The sequence below is a fragment of the Peromyscus eremicus genome, chromosome 8b (genome assembly GCF_949786415.1).
Source record: "Peromyscus eremicus chromosome 8b, PerEre_H2_v1, whole genome shotgun sequence".
Lineage (NCBI taxonomy): Eukaryota > Metazoa > Chordata > Mammalia > Rodentia > Cricetidae > Peromyscus > Peromyscus eremicus.
The window spans coordinates 40,725,623-40,750,113 of NC_081424.1; positions in this window are offsets into that span (position 1 = coordinate 40,725,623).

Below are 24,491 nucleotides of genomic sequence, written 5' to 3' on the forward strand. Positions count from 1 at the left end.
GGAGGGCAGGGCATAGCCCATAGGCTCTGTTAACATAGGGGACATCAGGACATGGCCCATAGGCTCTGTTAACGTAGGGGACATCAGGCCCTGGCACATAGTATGTGTTTAACACAGGACAGCAGGCTGTATAACCCTGTCATATAGAGTCTTATTTGAATGACACCGTACCCATTCATTTATGTTTTGTCTTGATGGCTTTCACAATTGCAGAGTTATATAGCTTGTAAGTCTGAATGTTTACTGTCTAGCCCTTTAAGGAAAAAAATGGACTGAAAATCTCTTCTAACCTACTTGAGAGAAGAAGAATCACCAACTCGTTCTCATTGGTGTCAGTTTTCCTCCACATTAGTACATACTGTGCACAGTTTGTAGAATGGATAGACACAGTGACTCAACTGTCAGCATCATCACAAAGAATCCACGAAACACATCTCTCATGAAGTAAACATTACTCTGGCTCAGCATTTACGTCTGGAAATCCAGTGCTCTGGTATGGTTCTATAGAACATCAGAGTTTAAAAATTCCGGGATGATTGGTCTTCTCAACAGGCATAAATATAATGTAGCAAATTTTAATGCAAACATAGACATGTTTGCACATTGGAAGTAAAACTGTCACTTCCTGTTTCACTCCCAGGTGACAGAACTCATTCAGGTAAGGAGACAGCCATGAAGGACACTGGTACAAGCCAGAGCCCCTCTCTGTACCATGGAAGGGGCACCACTAGAGTTTGCTTGTAGAATTATATGAAATGCCATGTGCAAGGTGCTTAGCACCCGGTAGCATTCTTTAGACATGTCAATTATTCATTTGGATGCTTTAAAATGATGTAAAATACCAATGACAATTTATTTTTCAAATAATCAGGAAATGTTTGCTTGCAGGGGAGAGGTTGAACTATATTTAATGTCTTTGTATGTATTTCTCCCTATAAGTTAGGGTGCATTTTCTGATGTAATAGGATGAGCATTTTTCACTTATTTAACATGTTTTTACTAAGCTGCTGCTTTGTGCCTGGTATTGTTCTTTCAAGAGCAGATGGCAGAATGTAAAGTATCAGTTTACATTCTAAGGGAGAGGAAATGTCGTCTTTACTAAAAGTTATCACATGTTATATTTGATTAGTATTTCTTGAGGATGCTTGTTAGAAATGTAGTTCTCAGGTGCTTCCTCGGCTGCATCAGTCAGACACTCCAGCTGTGGGACTCAGCTTTCTGTGCTTTCAGAGATACTTTGTCTAGTGACCTTAAAGCTTGAGTGGGTTAGCCCTGTCCATATAAAAAAGAGTGGGAAACAAAGGTGAGATTGCCAAAGCAGTACTTCTCGAAGGTGCAGACCTGGCCCACAAGGCATCACTAACACCTGGGCACTAGTGAAAAAGTTCAGTGACTGCATTTGGCGAATTCCCATGTTGGAGAGTAAATTCTCTGGAGAAACTAAAGCATGGACTAGGAGACTCTGGTTATGTGCAGGTGTGTGTGTGTTTGAGTTGGTCATTCAGATGATCCTCACAGAGAAAAGAGCAAAAGAGGTAGCTCGCAGCTAGAACTGATGTGTGCTTGGTCACAGTGTATGTGGGAAGAAGATTGGTTGGCCAGAAGGAAGCCTAGAGAATACAGGGCTACTATAAGAGACTTGGCTTCAAAGAAAATGAAGAGCTGTGTAGCTAGAGAGCTTCTCTCTGGGTCCCGCCAAACCCCGGCAGTCCTTCAGCCCACTTATAAAATAAACACACAGACACTTACATTATTTAAACTGTTCGGCCTAATGGCTCAGGCTTCTTGCTGGCTTTTCTTATATCTTAAATTAACCCATTTCTATTAGTCTATAAGTTGCCACGTCACTCGTGGCTTACCAATAGATACCTTACATCTCGCTTGTCATGGTGGCGGCTGGCAGCGTCTCTCTGACTCAGCCTTCCTGTTCCCAGAATTCTCTTCTCTGCTTGCCCTGCCTATACTTCCTGCCTGGCTACTGGCCAATCAGAATTTTATTTATACAGAGCGATATCCACAGCAGAGCTGCAGGTAGGTGTTGAACAGAAGAGTGGCTTGGTATGATAATAGCAACCTTTAAAGAGATCATATAGCTGTGCCTGTGAAGAGAGGCTAGGGAAAGAAGGATTAGGAGCTAAGAGGCCAGTTAAGAGTACTGCATTGATTACAGTTTAAGAGGTTGACTTACGCCACCGTAGCCTTAGAGAGTATAAGATCCGATTAAATAGATCCAAGGGATTTCTGTAACCAGGCATGAGGAAGAAGGTAAAAGTCACAAATGACCCAAGTCTCTAACTTGAAATGTAATCTCAGCTAGAAGTATTGCAGAATTTATTTTCATTGAAGCATAGTGTTCCTAAGTTCTTGTGACCATCCCAAATAAAACTGATAACACTGTTTTACCAGTGTGACAGAAAGGGATGAAAAAATAAGATAAATTTCTGTCTGCAGTGATTGTTGCAAATATCTCACCAAGCCACTGCTTAGCTGAATCCAGAGCCAAGAAAGGTTCCCATGGTCAGCCTGACCAAATAGGCTTACTGGCCTCAAGACTGCATCAAGAAAACATCCCTCCACTTCGACCTGTAGAAATTTAATATCTTGAAAGTGCTAACTACTGTGTGGATGACTTGAACTTTTGGAAACATGAGGCTTCTCTGTCTTCCTTAAAGGAAGAAGCAAACTGTGAAAAAGATCTTCCGTTCTGAAAGAAGAGGGCTGAAGAGTTGTGTTTATCTGCATGGCTTCCTCTTCACCCATCCCCCTCTTTTTTTTTTTTTTCTTTTTTTTTAGCAACCCATTGTGTACAGCAAAGCAATCATGTCAAAAGTTTCTAGTTTGGGCCCTAAGCAAAGTTTCATCCATAGAAAAGACGTGTTTTGAAAGAGGTCACAGAATTCAAGAATTTTTTTTAAAAGAACATTGGGAGTATTTACTAAAAGCCAAACACCACTTCTGAGTGGTTTTACATGCATTAATTCACTTCCTCTTGCCACCTGTCCTGATAGATGGACCCTGTCATCTGCTTGCAAAGTGACACAGTGAAATCACTTCTAAACTGTCTATTTTACACAAGAGGAATCTGTGGAGGCAAACCCCCAGAGCAATGTTATGAGTGAACTCCGCAGTATGGGAGTCTGCGGACAGTTTCTGTTGGGGGTGGGGAGAAAGAGCAACTAGATTTTTCTGCTGTCTTGAGCTGTATTACCTGGTGGACAAGGCAAGTGAAGAGAAAGGATCAAGCACGAACTTAGAAGTCCTTTTACACCTTTATATTTGGGGTACACACTGGAATGTGGCCTGAAGTCAGTGACTCCAGGAGACAGAAGTGGGGTTTAAGTAACTGGTCCAGTAGGCTAGTGTGTTGTCTTGAAGGCACACCACCTCATAAGGGAATCCTGAGTCTCGATCTGACAGTTTTATCTGATGTTAATTAGCATCACTGCTTCTCATCCTTAGCCTTCAACTGTGGATCAGACTGTTGTTATTAGCTATTCCTTCTATTAAGTTCCCAACCAATAGACCAAGGCTAAGTTCAGATCGAAAGTTTGGAAGGGAAGAAAAATGAATGTGTAGTAGTATCCCATGTCTAACATTATATGGAAAATTGGTTTCAAGGTTGAGTGATATTGGTAGAAAGTATAAAAAGTATAAAAAGTTTTAGTCACTTGTTGAAAAATACTTTGAGATCTGCCATCAGTCTAATGTGATAATGCTGCTGTAGATGTCAGGTACAGGACATAGAGATGCTACATTGGACGTTAGGTGCAAGACATAGTAATGGTGTGTTAGAGATTGGGAATGGGCATGATAATGCCGTATTGGAAGTTGTATATGGGGCATGGTAATGCTGCATTGGGGGTTGGGTATGGGGCATGGTAATGCTGCATTGGGGGTTGGGTATGGGGCATGGTAATGCTGCATTGGGTGTTGGGTATGGGGCATGGTAATGCTGTATTGGGGGTTGGGTATGGGGCATGGTAATGCTGCATTGGGGGTTGGGTATGGGGCATGGTAATGCTGCATTGGGGGTTGGGTATGGGGCATGGTAATGCTGCATTGGGGGTTGGGTATGGGGCATGGTAATACTGCATTGGGGGTTGGGTATGGGGCATGGTAATGCTGTATTGGGGGTTGGGTATGGGGCATGGTAATGCTGCATTGGGGGTTGGGTATGGGGCATGGTAATGCTGCATTGGGGGTTGGGTATGGGGCATGGTAATGCTGCATTGGGGGTTGGGTATGGGGCATGGTAATGCTGTATTGGGGGTTGGGTATGGGGCATGGTAATGCTGCATTGGGGGTTGGGTATGGGGCATGGTAATGCTGCATTGGGGGTTGGGTATGGGGTATGGTAATGCTGCATTGGGGGTTGGGTATGGGGTATGGTAATGCTGCATTGGAAATGAGGTATGGGAAACAATAGTGCTGCATGGGAGGTGAGGCATGCAGCACCATCTTCTTGCCTGAGGAAGTCAGGAAAGATTTCACACAACAGGTTGACCCGAAAGCTTGCAGAGAAACAAGGACTAGACAAAGAGGTTATAAATAGAGGAGAAAAATGGAAAATTGATTATTTGGTGGTATTATGCAGAGACCAGGAGCTGGAAATGTTGCAGGAGTAGCAAAATGTTAGGGGTTCACTTGTATCCCTTCAAAATTGATCCTTGGGAGGCCTAACTCCCAGTATGACTATTTGGATATATGTCTTTTAGGAGACTAATTAAGGTTCCCCAAGATCAGTAAGACCCTAATCCTATGGAGTTCATGTCCCCATAATAAGCACCAGATCCCACTCTGCACAAGCACTGGGAAGCAGTATGAGGAAACAGTGCTGCTCTTGGCCACAAGGGTTGCCTGCTTGATTGGTAACCAGGAGACTTTTCTTCATGCCACAGCCTTGCCATATCCCTCAATTACATGCTGAGCCTCTTGATTTTCCAAGCTATTTACACATGTGTGACCATTAATAATTCACGTGGAGCCTGGTGCATAGTGAGTGTCTGAAGCATGAATGACTGAAAGAATTACAGAGAAATTGCAAAATAAAAAATAAATATTCTAAAATCTATGCTCTCTAGTATGAGGTAAATTATAGTGATAATTGCATATACCTGAGTGGCAAAGCACTTGCTTAGCATGTGCAAGGGGATGGCTTTGATCCCTAGCACTGGGATTAGTGGAATGTTCTAAAAGTACACAATCATACATAAATACATACATATTCATATATATACATATATATTCAAGCCCATTGGAGTTACAAACAAAACTGTGTGTGATTACAAAAACAGATTGCAATGAAAATTGACCAGTTATAACATCTGAGAAAACTAGTAACACTTTTGTAGATGAATAGGCAAATCATTTAAGAATGCAGTAACTACCACAGAGCTTTGAAGATAAGAGAATACAGAAGTCATTTGATTATTTCCTCCTAAGTGTATAATAGACTGCTAACAAGTTCAAAGCCAAGTGTTTGAAGACAAGGTGTGAAGATTATCAAGCCATGGAAGAAAGTAATGTGGTACAGTGTGAGTATCGGGAAATGTGTTTGCTTTCCCTCATTGCCTCAATCTGTTCTGTCCAGTGAAAGAAAATTTGTCTGTGATCCTCCTATGAAAGTTTTCTGTTAGCTTTCCCACATATAAAATGATCCCACAGAGTTAGATTGATTAGCATCTCTGGAAGATCAGAAATTCAAGTCAGAATACTTGGACTTCAGCATACAAAACTCAGATGAGGCTATGGCCCTTCATTGTAACCTGAAACATAGCATGTTTTGAAAACCCAAATTCTGGCATCAGTCCTAGTGAGTAAGTAAATAGTCTTGAACATCATATGATAATATGCCAAGAATTCAGTCAATAAATGCCTTTGAGGGAAATTGAAAGCATAGACCTGACAGACAAAATTTGTTATTTGGGTGGCAGGGAGGTTTCTCTGCCAAGGCCAAAACTGCTAGAAAGTAAGCTTGGTGGAGATGTTAGAGGAAAAAATATATATATATTGCCAGGGATAAAGAGTTATTTCATAATGATTAAGTAGTTAATCAAATTAACCAAAGGAACACAATCCCCTTGTTCTTTCCAAGAGTTTCAAAATATATAAAGCAAATACTATTCAGGTCTAACATTTCTGTTGACAGAATACCCAAAATCAAATGTTTAGGTAGGATTACCTATGTAACCGTCAATAAGTTTTGGGTTTTGGAGCATTTTAGATGTGAACTTTTCATGTTAGAAGTGTTCATCCAATGAAGTCTGTAGAAGTACCCCCTCCCCCCCAATTCTGAAAGCACGTATGATCTCAAGTATCTCAGATAAGAAAATGCTCAACCTGTGCTCAAGAGTGCAAGGAGGTAATTTTTCAAAACCATCTCAATGGATGCAGAACAGTTAAAAACTATCAACCGTAAGGACTATCCTATACTTAGGAAACGCAAAACCAGTCACTGCCTTTTGTTTTTGCAGTGGGCATCTTCCCTTTTCTGCATGAGACTTTTGTGTCTGATAGTATGACAAGTTTGTTTTTTTTTTCTCTTACTTGTAGATTTTATTTTTACACATGCAAAGGTTGTAGGTAGGCATGAACTTGAAACCTGATGTGTCCAGTTATTTACAAACACATACATATACTTGTTGAGCTTAAATACTTTTCAGTCCTCTTCAGTCCTCTCCAAATATTTTTATAACATTTCCTGATACGAAGTATATCTCAAAGACTATCTAGCAGCTTTGACAGAGAAATTTATTGCAAGTCTCACTATAACAAAAATTCCCAGACTCTTCATTGTGTTCGGATATCATTTTCTTCATTATTTTCAGATACCATTTATGAGAAAAGAATCGTAGTATTGCAGGTAGAAAATCAGAGAACCCTGTTAATATGTTTGCATAAGTGCATATGTCAGAATGTGTATCAGAAAACAAATACACAGATGAGATTACAATCCTTCTGAAAATATTTAATCAAATAGAAAACCAAAGAGTGTGTGATTAATTTGCTGTCCTACTCACATTTGCTAAAATCAGAGGTGCATATGTTTTGTTCCTGTCCTCCTGTCTACAGGAGTGAATGACAAAGGCAAGGACATCTCTGATGAGTGACATTTGAGTTGTCATAGGTACTTAGTCAACTTCAGATTGCCAAGCTCTGGGGAAGAAGTTGTAAAGTGCTAAGCACTGTGTGCACCTAAGGACACAAAATTCCAACTAGACGTTTCTGGTCATTGAAAGACAGATACACAAAAAACCTAACTGTGGCCTAGTTTCAGTGCTATTGAAGTAACACTAGTGTGCTCTTGGAACAATTACTACTTCCCAAACCTGGATAACTGCTAGAAGACATAAAAGTATTTCTAAGAAAACCTGAAGAAACTCAAAACACAAAACAACAGATACATTCTAATCTAAACCTTCCCATGGTTTTATTCCTCCTTGTGATATTGTGTTCCCCAAAATATTGTGTACCCTAATAAACTTATCTGGGGTCAGAGAACAGAACAGCCACTAGATAAGAGAGGCCAGAAAATGGTGGCACACACACCTTTAATCCTATCACTTGGGAGGCAGAGATCCATTCAGATCTCTGAGTTCAAAGCCACACTGGAAACAACCAGGCATTGTGACTCACGCCTTTAATCCCAGGAAGTGATGGCAGAAAGCAGAAAGGTATATAAGGCGTGAAAACCAGGAACTAGAGCTGGTTAAGCTTTTAGGCTTTTGAGCAGTAGTTCAGCTGAGATCCATTTGGATGAGGACTCAGAGGCTTCCAGTCTGAGGAAACAGCATCAGCTAAGGAATTGGCAAGACGAGATGGCTGTGGCTTGTTCTGCTTCTCTGATCTTCCAGCATTCACCCCAATTCCTGGCTCCAGGTTTGTTTTTATTAATAGACCTTTAAGATTCGTGCTACACCTCCCGAATCAAAGCTGCATATTCCAATGCTGTGTACCTTATAAAGTGAGCAGTGCTATCATAGGGCAAATGTGATGACAGTTAACAATGACAGGGAAGCAGGGCGTGGTAGCGCACGCCTTTAATCCCAGCAATCAGGAGGCAGAGGCAGGCGGATCTCTGTGAGTTCAAGGCCAGCCTGGTCTACAGAGCGAGATCCAGGACAGGCACCAAAACTACACAGAGCAACCCTGTCTCGGGGGGGGGGGGGGGGGGGGAGGGGGGAATGACAGGGAAGTGTAAGAGGAAAATGAAATTCTAGGAAGTTATGTCAGTTTACAACTGCAGCAAAATGTTCATTTAGTCCTAAGGCAAAACTTCCCAGCAGAACAGGTACAATGAATCCCACTGTTCCCAGTGAGGTAGGTTCCAATCTAATTTCTGTCCGTGTTAGTTACTCAATATATCACCAAACAACTTTCTGAAGGAAAACCCCTTACTTTTTAACATGGTTTGCTTGTTTGAGTGTTAAAGTTCACCTACTACCTTCTCATAGACCATACCAGCTGCCACATCAGAATAATTACGTGCAGTAGAAATAGCAGTAGCTCTGGATACCAGGAAGTCCTAGATCAAAACAGCAGCACACTGTGTCTCGTAAGGGCCTATTCTCTTCCCGTGTCTTCACATGGAAAAGGAAACAAACTCCATGGGGCCTGCTTGACAAAATTCCTAATCCCAAAGGCTCCAGCCTCAAAACTGCTGCCCTGAGGATCCATTTAATGTGCGACTTTGAGAAATAGTTTCCCACCATAACGTGCCTACAGTGCACTCTGTACACAAATGTGAATTCTTTGAGAATCAGGTAATATTGTGTCTATCTTCATAGCAATGCTCTCTATTATGTCAGTAAAAATTAATGTTGTACTTCAAAACAGATGCACAGCAAAATATTCTTAGCAAACATCAAGAAAGGCAAAAGAAAACAACGAAACAGATGCATTCAGCTCTATTCCATTCTTCCTGGAGCTGAGTTGCTTATTTCAATATTGTGTAGGCTCTGGCCTCCTAGTGACCTTCACCCTGCCTGGTTTATGTCTCTCAGGCATCTCGACTGTCAAAGTGAGCACTGGGTTCCCCTAAAGGCAGGGCCTGTGAAGCAAACCAAAGAGCTGGGAGAAGGGGAAAGGTGGATGGAAGGCTGAAATACTGTGCACAGGACTGTAGAAAACAAGAGTAAGTGTGTAGTTCAGTCTCCATAGTCTCTAGGAAAGTCAGGAATCCTGCTAAGAGGGTTTTGTTGTTCAGTAAGGTCTTGGGGACAACCTACAGTGCTCTAATGGTTGTTAAGAGAATAGTAAGAAGTTCACAGCATTCATTTCTTTCAAAATTGTGGGCTGGAGAGATGGCCTAGTGGTTAAGAGCACTTGCTACTCTAGCAATGGACCTGAGTTCATTTCCCAGCACACACATGGCAGCTCATAATTCTAACTCCAGGGGGTTCTGACACCCTCTTCTGACCTCAGGGACTAGGCATACAAGCAGAGCACATACAGACATTCAGGTTTTTATATTTATTTTATGTATAGGCACCCATAAAAAGAAATCTTCAAGAGAAATGCTAAGGACTTTCCCAGCTAAACCAGCTTTTTACGTTTTTGGACGAAACATAGAGATAGCATAACATTCCAAATGAGGTTTTTGATGACAATAAATGTGTATTTTATTACTGTTGCTGCTGGGTTGGTTTTTGAGATAGTCTTAATCATAGAATCTTCCTGCGTGCAACCACAGGCCTGTGCCACCAAAGCTCAAGCAAAAGGGATGAATCTTAATAGAGCTGTGTTTGATATAGTCACAAATGACCTTCTCAGGAAATTCCTAGTTTTTAAGCACTTCCAAAATTAAATTACCCAGAGTAGTTCATTAATCCCGGAAGTTTTTATTCAGTCCTAGTTAAGTGTAATGGTGATGTTTGACACTGATTCGCAAATGCTTCAGGATGGAGTGACCTTAGAAATTAATTAATTAAAGACTTGTTTAATAAGGAATAGAATTGACAGAATGCATGCAGTTACTTGCTCTGTACCACAGAGCTGTTGAGGAGGGAGAAGAGAGGAAGAGAGGGGAGTAGGAACACACCCCTGACCCATGAACCACCTTGAATGGTGGCACTCACTATCAAAACATAGAGGCAGCAGTATTAGAAGTTCAAGGCCAGCACCTCATCCATAGGTAGTTTGAGACCAACCTGGACTAGATGAGGCCCTATTTAAAAAAAAAAAAAAAGATATTCAACTAATCAAGTAAGTTTTAAAATTTGCTATTGTTGCTAATGTGCATATAAATTCAGTGGAGTTCTTTAATTGGTTGATTTTTTTAATCACTTCATGAATATTCACTCACTGTTTTAAAGTGCCCTCAACTATGGGAAAGACAAAGGGCATATCAGATATCATCACTTCTGCTTACAAATCTCGCAGCCTCATTAGGAAAGGAATAATTCACAAGAGTGGGTACCTCACTTTCCCAGGCACTGTCTGATAAAACACCAAACTAATAGGAGATAAAACAAAGCTTGAGGTCACCATGGTCCCTTACAAAAGCTCATGGAAGCAGCAAAAGGTCTTGAATATAATTGGATTTTTCTACGATTATGGAAATTCACTCACTGTCAGGAGGACATTGCTACAGCATCTCTTGAGGGCTCCTTTGAGCATAATAGCAGAGCTCTACAAGGAAGTCTCTGGTATTGGATGAGGACAAACATGAATCTTTAATGTTTTATAACTTTATGTGAAGCTGCATTTCCTACAATTAAAAATAAAAACATCCAAGTGTTATTAGCCGTTGCTCTAGTTGTCCTCATCAAATTATAGTCATGTAGTTAATGTAACAATTGCTAATGTAGTCTGGTTCTCCTGCTTCCGCTCCTGAATGCAACCTCATGCCAGCCCTGTTGGCTAATCATATGCATTCTTAAAAGCAGAGAACTTTTTCCAGACTTGAGCAGAGCAGAGTAGGGTGTGTAGGAAGGACTGATCTGCCTTTGTAGACTTTGAAGATGGAAAAGGAGATAGAGAGCCAAGGAATATGGGTGGCCGCAGGAAGCTGGGAACCACAAGGAAACAGCGTCAATCATGCATCTTCCAAGAAGAAGAAAAGACCCAACCTTGTTGCACTTTAGTATTAGCCCCCTGAGATTTCTATCAGATGCTGGCCTCCAGAACTGTCAGATAATAAATCTGGTCTGACTTATTCACTAAATTTTCGGGACCTTGTTACAGCGGCAACAGAAAACTAGTACACTATTCATTTTATTGTATTCTGAGAAACTTCAAAGTTGTTAAAGCACAGGTTATTTAAAAACATAAGAATGAAAACAAAACCTGCCTAGGAGTATCTGAAGCTACAGTTAAAAGTAAATTTGTGCCAGGCGGTGGTGGCGCACACCTTTAAACCCAGCACTCAGGAGGCAGGCGAATCTCTGTGAGTTGGAGGCCCACCTGGCTACAGAGTGAGTTCCAGGAAAGGTGTAAAGCTACACAGAGAGACCCTGTCTCAAAAAACAAAAACAAAACAAAGTAAATTTGTACTAGTCTGGAATTAACATAAGGGAATATTTAGTGCTAACTGAGAGAGAGAGAGAGAATGTTTGAAATTATCCAAATGTTTTGTGTAAAGCTTCTGTAGTAAAATCACAAGTATAATTTTCATCCAAGCCTGATCTTCCACTCTACTTTCTCAGTGATTCATATTTTTTTCTGGCTTCCATCATTTCTGGATTTGGATTACATTTATATATGCAATTCATTCATGCAGGAATCAGGGCCAAGGGAAGAATGATTGTAATCCTTTGAGTCGGCATTATCACTTTATGAGCTTCCAAATGAGCCCCTTGGTTTTTACAGTACCATTCTGGGTAATTGCCATAGGAGGATGGAAACCCAATGAGAAGGCTGAGTGTCAAGGGAGGATGTATTCCGGGGGTGACAGGGTCGCTGGACATTTCTTGATTGGAATTCTTGGGACCACCCTAATCCTGCTCTACTACTGTCAAAATAAACTTTTAAAATAATTTCTATTCTTCTATGTGTTAAGTGTAAATAGTACCTTTTGAAGTATTTGGCTAATTAAAATTAGCAATCATCCCTGAGTTCTTTAAATTTCTCAGGGAATTTCTTATATAACTTAAAAGTACATTTTTTTTCCTTCTGAGTTTATATTTTATTTTAAACTTTTTTATTTCTGTTGAGATAAGTATGGTTTTTGAATATATAAATGTGTTTATCTTTCTAATGCAACAAAACACAACCCTTTTTAAAAATGAGAATATAGGACAGTGGTAGAGAGCTTGCATAGCATACATAAGGCCCTGGGTTCCATTCTCAGTGCTGAAAAAGAAAAAAAGAAAGAAAGAAAAGAAAAGGACTTAAACTGGCATTCTGCAAAGCAAGGAAAGGCTTATGACAGATATTCTAGTCATCATGGGAATCAAGTCTAGGAGTGGGTTCTTGGAATCCAAAAAAATATATTCTTTCTCTACAAAGACCTACTACATGGTAGTCAGAAGTATCCTCCCTGTCTGCTGTAGACCCTACCCAGAGGACCTTCCCAGCACAATTGCCACCTCCTCTGCTAAACGTCTTGTAGAAAGTAGACACATGGGTCATTAGAAACAACACAGACAAACTTAAAGCTGGCAATGCAAATACTGTACATCTAAAGTCTGTTGATCAATTTGCTTTTGAAACCTTGTGTAGGGGGATATAGTTGTTCTTTCCAAGGGTTTCTAAGGGAAGGCAAACATGCTGCAGATGTCTGTAGCCAGGTCAAGAATATGCAGCCTACACTAAAGTGTGATATCTGGCCCTTGCACCAAAGAGATTCCCAACAGGAATGTTGCCAGCTTCCCACCATTGGAAAAAAAAAAAAAAAAAAAAAAGAATTCAGCAGAAAAGTCTCCCTTTCATACTTCAGGAAACTAAATGTCTTAACAGGCATTCAAAACTAACATTTCTCATTGCTTTGGACATGGTTACAATTTTTTATGAAATTGTACGTGTGATACTTTCAGAATGTCTCATAGAAAGCGTTTTTTTGATTTTGTTTTTTTAAGCAAGAGAAAAGTGGTGCTTAGAATTCAGTTTGAAATTCTTCAAAACACTAGGCTGTGCTTCCTAACGTTTTCAAATACTTTTTTGCCAAAGCAGTTGACTGTGCCAATACCTGGGGGTGGAAATCTCATGCCTCGGGTATCACCCCTCAATTAAGATGGTCTATTTGGTTTTGCTGGATGTAAATCAGTTCAAATCCTGGCAAGTTTGCTGCCACCAGACTAGTTCCCCAGCCTTTACTGTCTTTCATTTTCACTAAAATGCATCCTGAAGTGTGTGGACTATAGTGATAAATAATATAAAATAAGAGATCCTATTTGTTGGTGACAGAGTTTACAAAAGCAGATGAGTTTTAATTCTCTGTAATCTAATAAAAGATATACAATCTCATACTATTAAAGAAAATCTTCAGGAGTTCAGCTTTGATAGGGTGAGTTATATTATTAGAGTATATATACATACATGCTTCAAAATGCATACCAGCACGAAGGTATTATCAGGATTTTCTTCTGTATTTGAGGATCCAGAATGGGCATATCTGTTTAGATGGTGACTTTTCTATGGATGGCGATTGATGGAGTCAGGGTTTTCTAGTTTGCAGTTTTACCACCACCTGAAGTATATTTATTGTCTCCACATGGTTTGGAGAAGAGGAAAGAGGACTCCAAAAGGGATCTACATCTCCTTAAAGCTTTTGTCCAGTAGCATTGACCGCTCAGATTTCATTAAAATTCTCACATTCTACACTTAACTGCAAAGAACATGAGAAACAGCATAGCCTTATAAGCAACATATAGTTGAGTCATATTTTTTAAGTTCATTTCATCATTCTATGTCCTCATGGGGGCAAGAGTATGAAACAGGACCTCACCATGTAACATTGGCTAGTCTGGAGTTCATGATCTTTTTCCTCAGCATAGGTATATGGCCCAGAATAAAATGGATCATTTTTTGAGCAAGTTCTAATATTGAAATTGTTTTAGATTGATCTTCATGGTTATAAGATATATATCTTAGAAAAATAATCCATTCTCATTGAGGAAAAAAAATCTATATAACAGTAGTTCTCAACTTGTGGGTCACCACCCCTTTGGGAGTTAACAACTTTTTTGCAGGGGTTGCCTAAGACCATCCTGCTATTTACATTATGATTCATAGCAGTATCTAAATTACAGTTACAAAGTAGCAAAATATGATTCATAACTGTAGTAAAATTACAGTTATGAAGTAGTAATGAGAATAATTTTATGGCTAAAGTCACCACAACATGGGGATTTGTATTAAAGAGTCACAGCATTAGGAAGGTTGAGAAACACTGGTCTGGAGGAATGAACAAAGAAAATGAAAATTTCCCTAAAGCCCAGAGATATTCACTGTACATATTTTGATGAAATCTCTCCTTTTATACGTGTTTGTATAAAGACTTGTATAAGAGCTTATTTCATGTAATACCACTGTTCATGTGGACCTACAGTATATGTAGCCTTTCATAGTAACACTATACTGCTGTGGGATAATGCTTTTGTACATTGGTTTAATAAAAGCTGATTGGCCAATAGCCAGACAGGAAGTATAGGTGGGATAAGCAGACAAGGAGAATTCTTGGAAGAGGAATGCTGAGTCAGGAAACGTCAGTCTGATGTCCAGGGAGTGGCATGTATGGCACCACGGGAAACGTGGTGACATACAGATTAACAGAAACAGGCTCAATTTAAGTATAAGAGCTAGTCAGTAGTTACCCTGAGCTAATGGCCGAGCAGTTTTAATTAATATAAGCCTCTGGGTGTTTACTTGGGTCTAAGTGGCTGCGGAACTGTGGGACCGCGGGAGCCAAGTGGGACAAAAAAGTCTTCAGCTACACTATACAACTAAACAATTTTCATGAAACTCATTGTTTAGTTTTATATCCATGAGTAACATACTTTAATTAATCTTTTTCCTTCATGCTGTTACTGACAATTATTTAATTAAAAAGTAGATATAGTCTGTTACATTTTGGGTTAGTTTTGGGGTTTTGTTGTTTTGATTTGTTTGTCTTGTCATGATGGCAAAAATAATTGAGGTAAACTTGCTGAAGGAAGAAATAGTTATTCTGGATCAAAGTGTCAGAGGTCTTGATTTATGGTTGGCTGGCTCTATTACTATGCTCATGAGCTAAGGCAGAAGGTTATGGTGGCAGGAGTATGTGGCTGCTCACCTCATGACAACCAGGAAGAAGAGAGGCAGGGGTGGGTGGGGTGAGTGGGCTGTAGGCCAAGGTATACCCTTCAAGGGTGACCTCCTACGTCTCTGTAAGCCTTGTCTCAGAATTTGTATCCTTTCCCAGCAACTCCATGAGATTTGTTGGTAGCCTTTAATACCAACACTCAGCAGGCAGGGGCAGGAGGAGCTCTGTGAGTTCAAAGCCTGGTAAACAAAGCAAATTCCAGGACAGCCAGAGCTGTTACACAGAGAAACCCTGTCTCTGTGTAACCTAAAGCACCAACACCCCCACCCCTGACCTCTGAGCACTGCATTGGTGATTAAACTTCAACACGGGGTTGGGAGTGCATTTTATACCCAAACCACAACAGCACTTGCTGTGGGTTGTTTTGGTTGTTTTAAGTTTTCAAATAATTTTTAAAGTAAAATAAATAGAAGAATTTGCACATTTTATGTTTTAAAGTATATTTTATATTTATTTCCCTGAAATGTTAAAAGTCATAGTCTTCTATTAGCTGTTGGTTTTTTGTAGATGGCTTTTGTTGTTTTCACATATTAATTCTATACCTAATTTGTTCAATTTTATCATCAATAGATGTTGAATTTTATTAAGTGTCTCTTCTGCATCTATTGAGATGATCATATGGCTTGTGTTTTTCATTGTATGGATGTGACAAGGCACATTTATAGGCTTGTATGTACTGAACTATACTTACATCCTTGAGTAACTTCTACTTGGTCATGGTAAACTATCTTTTTATTTTGTTGTTAGAATTGACTTACTTGGGTTTTGTTGGAGAGTTTTTGCCTCTTGGTTCAAGATTAGTGTGTAGTTTTCCATCTTATCATTTTAATATCAGAATAATCCTGTGTTTGTTAATTGGGTATGAAAGGATTGGAATTAATTCCTTAAATGTTTGATAGAAGTCAGCTGAGAAACTGGTTCCATGATTTTGTTTGAGAAGGGATATTATTATTATTCAGTCACATTCCTTGTTAATGGTCTGTCCTATTTGTTCATGATTCTGTCTCAATACATTATATATTTCCAGGATTTTGTCTGTTCTCCTAGATTATTGAACTGGGTGAGGTACAGTTGTTCAAAGTAATTATTTATTGTCTTTTGTGTTTATGGTGTCTGTGATTCCATCTCTGATTTTATTTGAATCTTTCTTTTTCTCTTAGTCTGGCTACAGCTTTGCCAATTTTAGTAATCTTTTGAAGAAACAATGCTTTATATTGTTTTAAAACCTCTATTTCACTTATTTCTGCTCTGATCATCACTATTTCTTCTACTGATTTTTATTTATTCTTATTTCTCTGCTTTCCTTAGATGTAGCAATAGTTGGTAATATTTGAATATGATATATCTCTTGATTGCTATAAAACTCCTTCAGTACTGTTTACTTTATCCCCTAAATTTTCATTTATTTTAAGAATTTTTATAATTTTCTTCCTGACTTTCTCATAACCCAGTATTTGTACATGAATAAGTAGTTCAATTTCCATGATTTTCAGTTTTCCTTACTGATTTTTTTTTTTTAGTTCATTATGGTTAGGAAAGATACTTAATGTGTTTTCAATTTTAATTTTAATTTGTTAAGGACTATTTCATGATCTATCATACAATCTATCCTAGAGAATGTTCCATGTGCTGATGAGGATAATGTGTATCCTGCAGCCATTAACTGAAATGTTTTGTAAATATGTGTTATGCCCATTTGTTCTAGAGCACAATTTAACTGTATTTCTTTGTCGGTTTTCCTCTGGATAATCTTTCCATTGCTAAAAGTAAGATACTAAATATCTTTAATTTTATTGTATTAGAGTCTATTTTCCTTTCCATTCTCAAGAAATGTTTCATATATTAGGTATTGGGGGGGGGCTATATATAAGTGCTATTTCCTCTTGTCATTCCCTTAATCATTATGTAATGACTTCTGTCTTAGTTACTTTACTATCACTGTGATAAAACATCATAACCAAATAAATTTCAATTTGGTTTAATGTTTCAAAGGGTTAGAGTTCATGATGGCTGAGCAGAAGAAACAGCTGAGAGCTGACATCTTGATTCACAACCATGAGGCAGAGAGGAGGGAAGAAGAGGAGGGGGGAGAGATTGCGTGAGAAAGCACTGGGAATCAGACCAGTCTTTGGAAACCTGAAAGCTTGTCCCAAGTGACACCCCTCTCCAACAAGGCCACATCTCCTCATCCTTCCCAAATAGCTCCACCAACTGAGGACCAAGTATTCAAATACATGAGCCTATGGGGGCCATTCTCATTCCACCCACTGCAATGACTTTTTTTTTTTTGTCTCTTTGTTGCTTTTGACTTAATGCCTATTTTATCTACGAATGGCTACTCTTATATTCTTGTTGATTCCATTTTCATGGAGCATCTTATCCCTTTATTTTTAGTTCATGCGCGGCCTTAGAAATGAGATAAGTTTCTTGTAAGGAGCATGTAGATGAATTAATTTTTTTAATTAATTCAATTTCTCTCAGCCTTTTTTGTTGGAGGCAGAGAAGTTGAAACTATATAGCATACACAGGACCATAGTTCATGATCCCTTTCTTTAGTCTTCTGTTTGATGGGATTACAAGTGTGCAGTGTTATGCCTGGTCCATCATGTCTTTTAATTGGAGAGTGAATCCATTGGCATTCAGTGTACATATTGATAGATACAATTTGATGATAGCCATTTTGTAACTTGTTTTCAGATTTATCGTGATTCTTTTTTTCATTCTCTCATAGTTAGTCTTGTGGTTACATAATTTACCCTAATAGCATTTTTAAAAGATTGTTCTTGTTGGTTACCAGGAAGTTAAGATAATGATCTTCTGAAATAATGACATTAAAATTCTCATAAAGGCAAGAAACAAAGCCAAAAAGAAAGAGGAAATGGATTCATGAAATACTCATACACACACTCCTTTTCCTTCTTGTCTCCTTTTATTTTTCTATATTATTTAGCCATTAAACTACTTGTATAGTCAGCATTATTTTAATTGTTTACATTTTTAGCCTTCATATAAAAGATACGAATGGCTTCTATAACATGTCAACCATATGGCACCATTCTGAACTCATCTGAATAGCTACTACCAATTGTCTTCTTATTTATTAACATCTCATTATTTCAAGAGAGAACTCCCTTTCACAACGTTAGCATAAAAGTTCTGTTGGAGAAAGTCTATGCTTTACAAAATTCAGTCTTCCTCAGTCTTTCTCACTTAAAACCCCAGATGTTTAAATGTTGTATTGCATACTTAAATGTGTTTGATTTAATGATAACTTACAAATAGAAATCCTTTGCTTTTTAAACTTAGAGTTATCTGAACAACTGCTAAAGAGAAGATGTTTTAAGAGTATTTCATTGTTTGTGATGTTTACCACCTCTTACAGTAAAATTAACACTGTACTATAAAAATTAAGAAGATTGACAAAGTATTTGCTTAGCAAGGCTTTCTTTCACAGATAAATTGATAAGGGCTGGTTTTGTCACTAGCAATGGCAAAACAATGCAGAGCAATGCTACCATCAAGAAGTTTCAGGATTCTGTATCACATATCTGACACAGAAAACTATGATTCATGAACTAAATCGGACCTGTCTCCAATTTTCTTCAATAAAGTTTTGTTGAGACAGCCATACATTTCCACTAATATATAGTCAGTTGTCCTTTAAGGCTACAGTGTGAGTAGTTGTATAGTCATGTTAGTGACAGTGTCATCCATAAAGGAGGCTAAGATAGATACTTCCTGCCCCTTTTAAGAAAACGATTTCTGATTCATATTGTAAAACGGCCAAGATTTTAACATAGAGAGGGCAATGTTAGACAGCCCCTGCAATCCTGAGAAAGCTTCAGTATGAATTCTTTAGAATATCTGCTTTTAACTGCATTCTAGTCCAATAAGCCTGTCAGAGGTTATCTGCAAAATCTACAAAACTAAGAATAGCGATTGATTTATCTGAAGGTGACTCTGAATAACAACGAAGGATTACTTAAAGCATCAGAAATAATGTGCATAAAAATGCCTACCTCAGTTACAATGTTGATACTCAGTTCAATAGTTGGAACCACATTATAAGGTCTCATTTATTCATTCATTCAGTCAGTCATATGTTCATTTTCTTGTTTTGGTAAATAAGTTGTTACAGAGACAAAGTTTCAAGTTAATAGACTAATATTGTTGACATACAGTTAATTCATGTCTGTCTGCAAAAGTAGATTCCATTGTGCACTGGCACTATTAGTCTAGAACAGTCTGCACATTTGTTTATTATAATACAAAACAATGGTCTCTTCTTTCACTAAAATGAGTGAGCATATAGGTCTAATAGACAGTTCCTGGGATCTCACTATGTGAAAAAAATAGCACATCAGATAGCAATAGAATACAAAGAGCAGGGGTAAACTGAGGCTTAAATTACAAAGAAAGTAAAACATTCTTTCATAATTTCTTCTCATTCTTTTCCTTCTCCTTCTTCTCCTTCTCCTTCTTCTCCTTCTCTGCTCCTCCTCCTCCTCCTTCTTTTTTTTTTAAATTTACTGTTCATAATTACTGCAGCTCACCTCTAAGGGAATAAAACAGTAAGCATGCAGAATCCCAGTGTATTTGCTACAGAAAAATCCAATGAATGTAGCTTCTAGGAATATGCTCATACAGCTTGTGAATAATGCATTCAAATAATGGAATGCTTGCTAGCTGCAGGAAGTATCCTAATAAAAGCCAGCAATGTCCTCTCCAAGAGGAGCTAGGAAACATGACAAGTAAATGTAATGTAGAACCCTACGTAGGACAGAAAAAGATGCCTGGTTAAAAATAAAGAAACTGAGTGAGCAGTTGATCTTAGCAAGTAAAGAGGTATCAATGCTGACTTGTTTGTTGTGACAAGTGTGCTTCACAAACCCAATGGAAACTTGCTGTGCTATGTGACTATGTCCCTCGTCCACTTAAATATTCTAAAACTAAATTTTTATGTTCAAAAACTGAATTTTCTTTTTGGCTTCCAGCATTTTCTCCTCTTACCTTCTCTGTTTTTGCTGTGTAATTACAATGAGATATTGCTCTGATTATCTATATTCACAAAGCAAACAGATTTTAGTAAGTTGTATTAAATTGACATTGAAATACAATATCTGAGTTTAGCATCAAGAATAAATAATCAAAGCAAGGAGCTTCTGGGACCGTAAATACAAATGGGATTTGAAGCAGTCTAGGGAGATGTCAAAATGAATCCTCAATGACTCTGACTCAGAACCCTGTAAATGCGTTTTCCTATAACTCAGCAGACTGTGTCATAAACATCAGCCCAAAGAGCCTTCTGTATTTCCACATACCACCTTAAGTCAATTACAGTCTTCCCAATGCATACCCTATACCACTTCCCTGGTTAAGAAAATTACCTTTTGAGTACCTGCCCAGGCCCTTTTCATCTTCTCCTGCCCACTTGTATTATTAGATGTAATTTGCTGCCTCGAGGTCTTTATATGTTCAGTCGCATGGAGGGAAATTACAATATAGTCTGCCACCCTTCCCTGCCTGAGGGGCATTTGATGTGATCCAGATGGGTCCTCTGGTCTCTAGTCCTGAGATGAGACTTACATTGTGAGGCACAGCTGCACCTATCCTAGTCCCTCAGCATCCACCCTTCCCATGCCGATGTCCTGGCAATTCCCCACGTGCAGCTCTGCATCTTGGTCTCTGGCCTTTTCCAGTTCTCTCACCCCTTCACATCATGTCCAGGAAGGATATGCAGAACGTTCTAGATTGCTTGCACTTCATACATGAGGAGTAGAAATGAGGAATGTAATGTAGACAAATTTCTAAATGGTCTTAATAAATAAAAAACATGGAGCCAGAAATTTGGGTTAAAGCCCGAGAGAAAGATGGAGGACAAACAACGAGCTAACCTCACCTAACCAACTTCTCAGCTTCCAAAGAGCATGACTTCCTGTCTACCCATGCTTATATGCCTTGCTGTTCTGCCATCTGATTTGCTCTGTCTAGCTACGTTATTTCCTCATGCTGGCCAGCTCTGTCACTTCCTGTCTGTACAGACCTCCAGAAATCTATGGTTGGTACTGGGATTAAAGGCGTGTGTCACCACACTTGGCTCTGTTCCCTAGTGTGGCCTTGAACACACAGAGATCCTGCCTGCTAAGTGATAGGATTAAGGGCATGTGCTACCACTGCCTGACTTCTTTGTTTACTTAAAATGGCTTGCTATTTCCTCTGATCTCCAGGCAAACTTTATTTATTAAAGCACAAATAAAATATCACCACATTTCAGCACAAATAAAATATCACCACATTTCCCCTTTTTTGTCTAATAAAAATAAAAAAATAAAAAAGTTATAACTAATATAAGAAAAACTATATATAATAAGTACAATAACTATATACAATATATACAAGCAATAAATACATCAAAAATGTCTAGTCCATTTGCATTTGACAAATTCAGAGAAAATATTCCATTATCGATCCTATTTTGATGAGTCCAAAATGTACCTAATTCACTTTCTATCCTAACTTATATTACCAACAGAAAACTATTTCATGATGTCTTTTAAACGTGTACACTTAACACCTCTTAGTGAGTTTTTTTCTGAATTTGTTAACAAGGAAAACTGTAACTATAACTATCTAATCTTCAACTCCCTCAGAGACCTGAGAAGGAAATAATATTACCTAGTAAAACAGGAAGTGCAAACAAGTGACTTCCAAAAAATGAGTTATGACAGAAATAGCCAGCTTCCTAGACAGTCACCTGAGGTTTCTCTGCACATCACTGAGGGAAGTGACTGAGAGACTCTAGGCCTGTGGGCTAAAGATAAATGCCCCAACATTGCAGAGGAACTTTGGATGACTGTCTAGGCAGGCAACTGTCTCTGTCATTCTAGATTTTGGGAAGTTGCTTACAATGCTCTTCTTGTTTACTTAGGTAATAGTATATCCTTCTGGGGTCTTTGATGTAGTTGAAGACTGGATAGTTATAGTTTTCCTTAGTTACAAGAAAAGATAAGTTAGATATGAAAACTTAGACTCACAAATATAGGATAGATAGAATATTTCCTTTAATTTTATAAAATACAAATAGACTAGATATTATAACTATAATTCTTGCTCGATAACTGTTTTGTTATATGTAATTTTACTATGTTGAAGTTAAAAATCTCCCTTTTGAATACAAAAAAAGGGGAAATGATGGAGATGTCATTCTGTATGCTGTGAATATGTGTTGCTCTGGTTGGTTGATAAATAAAGCTGTTTGGCCAATGGTGAGGCAGAATAAAGTTAGGTGGGACATTCTAACTAGAGAGAGAGGAAAGAGAAGACAGAAGAGAGGATGCTGCCAACAGCCACCAAGAGAAGCAAGATGTAAAGCATTGATAATCCATGAGCCATGTGGCAATGTATAGATTTATAGAAATGGGTTAATTTAAGATATAAGAGCTAGCTAGTGAGAAGCCTGCCATGGCCATGGTTTAAAAATAATATAAGCCTCTGTGTGTTTACTTGGGTCTGAACAGCTGTGGGACTGCAGGGCTGCGGACTGCAAGGGATACAGGAAAACTTCCAGCTACAATGTAATTTCAGACTGCATACCTCACTCCCTTCTTAACATTGGTAATAACTGTTAGGTTCCCTGCTGCATTCCAAGGAGCCTTTTGTTCAAGAATTACACTGAGTGAAGGCTCTCTGGAAGGGAAATCCTCAGGCTTTGGGGTTATTCTAAAGCAGTTGGGGGTTTCTACCCATATGCCCACCGCCAATCCCTCTCTTTTTTTCACTTTGGTGGGTGGCAATAGAGTATGGATTAGACCCACCAATTGACTCACTGTGTGTGTGTGTATGTGTGTGTGTGTGTGTGTGTGACACACGTGTGCACGCATGCGTGCACACTGGTGCTCCAGCACAGGTACTGTATATGCATTTGTGGGCTGTGCTTCCCCATGATGCTCATGTAGAGGCCACAGGACAACATTGGATGTCTTCCTCAGTCACTCTTGACCTTATGTTTTGAGATGTGTCTCACTGAACCTGGAGCTTACTGACTCACTAGACTGGTTAGCCAGGAAACTCCTGGAATCCTCCTGTCTCCACCTCCCCAGTGCTGGAATTACTGGTGCATGCCACCAGCACCCAGGCTTTTACATGGGTGGCAGGAATACAGAATGAGGTCTTCATACTTGCATGTATGAATTTTACCAACTGAGTCATCTCCAGCCTGCCCCCCAAGATCTTTTATTTCCTTTTCCTTCCTAGTGAAAACTTCTACTGTCACCATCCCAGCTCAACATCAAAACTTTATTATGGTAATCTGTGTATGATTCAAGACTCAAAGCTGAGATTTGCAATTTTGAGAAAACCTTTTTATAACTCCCATTAATCAAGCATCTTCCAAATCAAAAAAACACAATTTCAAACCAGTGACACAGCACAGACTCCAAGAATCTCTATTTTGAGATTCAAAGCAAAGCATTGATTTCTGTTGTCTAGGTGGTGTCTGTCCTCTGCTGCCCTTGGGCAATACAATTAGAGACTCAGTTCTAGGCTTTGAGACAAAAGGGCTTTAGGGACAAAACTCAGTCACTCTGGGGTTGTGGGGGAATATGATAGACTACACTTAAGACATTAACCCCAAGTATGCTTGTACTCTGCTTGGCTCAGATTCCAACAATGAAGGGCATGGCCACTAAGGATTGTAGCATTTTCCTGACTTCTTTCTCTGCCTTCCTGTCAATGAAACACCAAGTATAGCCAATTCTCTCACTGTGATATTTATACCATATGCTTCTCCTCCCAACTCCCATTCATTCACCTTCCCAACTCCCATTCATTCACCCTCCTAACTCCCATTCATTTACCCCAACATCCTACCCGTATTACTTCTGCAAACTCCTAATATTCTTCATTACCTGAAGCCACTCCTCCCTGAGTTTCTTTTCAATACTCTTTGCTTAGACTGAGTACATGAACTTTGTAATGGTGTAAACCTGAAATTCTATTCTACTTCTTCATTGCCTACTTCTTGAATTTGAATAAGTTTCTAAATCCATTTTCTTAACCTTAAAAAGCAGTCCCACTGACAACATAAGGTAACACATACAGAGTCTTTCCATGGGATCTGCCCACTGCATCAGTTATTACTATAATTGAAAGTCTAAAATGTTTCATATAGCCCATGGTGACATGCATATTGAAGACAGATATGATGCTTAACATTGACTGTCAACCTGCTGGGACCTACAATCATGGAGGA